A 1,533-nucleotide genomic window follows, 5' to 3' on the forward strand; every position below is an offset into this window, starting at 1 on the left:
GCAGAACTCTGCTGAACTCATAACATCAGATGTAAAGGAACTGACTGTTCCCAACACAGTTCAGCTAAAATTCCAGAAAGCTGAGCATGGCCTGCAGCAGAGCAGAGCCCCCAGATTCCACTGTGCTTACAGGAGGCAGATGTTGCAGCAGAACCGCTGCTGGGCACTAGTCCACAGAATTGTTTATAGTGAAGCTTAAACCAGCTATGACTTGAAATCAATGTTTTATGTACTAAAAACAAAAAATAAGTCTGACACCCGAGGGGGCAAGATGAGCTGAAACATAATATACCCTGAAAAATGCTACTAGAATTTAAAAAGCTGGATGTGCTTTAAACTTGCATTTTGCAATTCCTCAGCTTTAGGAGCAGGTGGAAAGCAAACAGAACCGGGATCAGGATAAGACCGTGGTTGCGGGACCTGTGAAGTCACATGACCAGATTTCATTGAGCAGTGAAGTGAACAAAATCAGAATATTGTGCAGAATGGACTCCGGCAGACTGCACAAGAAATGTGTCCTGACAGTCTTCATATTTTGGTCAGCACAAAGTCCTTGTGGTAGAACTGCGGAATAACTGCAGGATGCAGACAGGTGCACTTTCCTTAGGAAGGAGTAACGATCCAATAGAGCGCACTGTTCCATCAATACAACCTCTTCCAGGTTTATCCAAACATGGCCAAAAGCAATATACAAATTACTGTAACTTCCTACCATTTATCTGTAAGAGATCTGCTTGCTATAGGTTACTGTACTCTGCAGATCCATAGGTTTCTTGGCATCATTGAAATGATATCCCCCAGCCAGCAAGCTGGGAGGTCACAAAGGATTACGTATTCATCTAGATGGTCAACTGGCATTTAACAGCTATGTGTTAAACACGTCACGAGGATGTCAGACGCGGTACACGGGAATTGCACAGCTGAGGGCTTTAAACGCCTGGCCAGGGTTCAGAGCTGTCTTTCTCTGGCACCCAGCAGCGGAATTTGGCTGGAGTTGTTGGAGGACGTTTTCATGTCAAACAGTAAAAATCTCTCCATGCTGCTCAGATCAGAAGTGGGTGGCTTATCACAGATCACAGGAACCCAAGCTTTATAGTGCTGAACAGTTTTTATTTATGTAGCTGCATCAGAAAAATTTTTTGAAAAACTGCTATAAAAACCTTACTCTAGCTTCTACTTTTTAATACCGTAAAATGTATCTGACAGTTACAAAACTAAAGACGCACAGCACCATCTTCAGGCTCTAGTGGAGACTGCAGGCCTAATTTGTTAATTGTCAATCTAGCATGTAATTACCCTATCAAAGCGAAGAGTAATCACATGCATGGGGGAACCACATTCAGTGCCAGCCCGTGTGATGGGTAGCAACAGTGTGGAGTTAGGGAGATTAGATTATTGTACCCTAATCTTACAGAGGAAAGTTATTGTACAGATTACAGGTGGGAAAGTTGCTCAATGATTAAAGCAAGTTCATCTGGTAACCCTACTTCCCCAACAGTTGTGGCCCGTTTTACTCAAGGGGGGGGGGGGGGG

The 1,533-nt window shown here is 43.8% G+C and overlaps 1 protein-coding gene across 1 annotated transcript in view; it reads right to left on the reverse strand.

The window, feature by feature from the left end:
- Nucleotides 1-1,533, reverse strand: part of PPP1CB (protein phosphatase 1 catalytic subunit beta) — a gene marked incomplete in the record, with an annotated part of 39,032 nt that overhangs the window by 3,353 nt on the left and 34,146 nt on the right.

The sequence above is a fragment of the Pyxicephalus adspersus genome, chromosome 4, assembly GCF_032062135.1.
Source record: "Pyxicephalus adspersus chromosome 4, UCB_Pads_2.0, whole genome shotgun sequence".
Classification (NCBI taxonomy): Eukaryota; Metazoa; Chordata; class Amphibia; order Anura; family Pyxicephalidae; genus Pyxicephalus; species Pyxicephalus adspersus.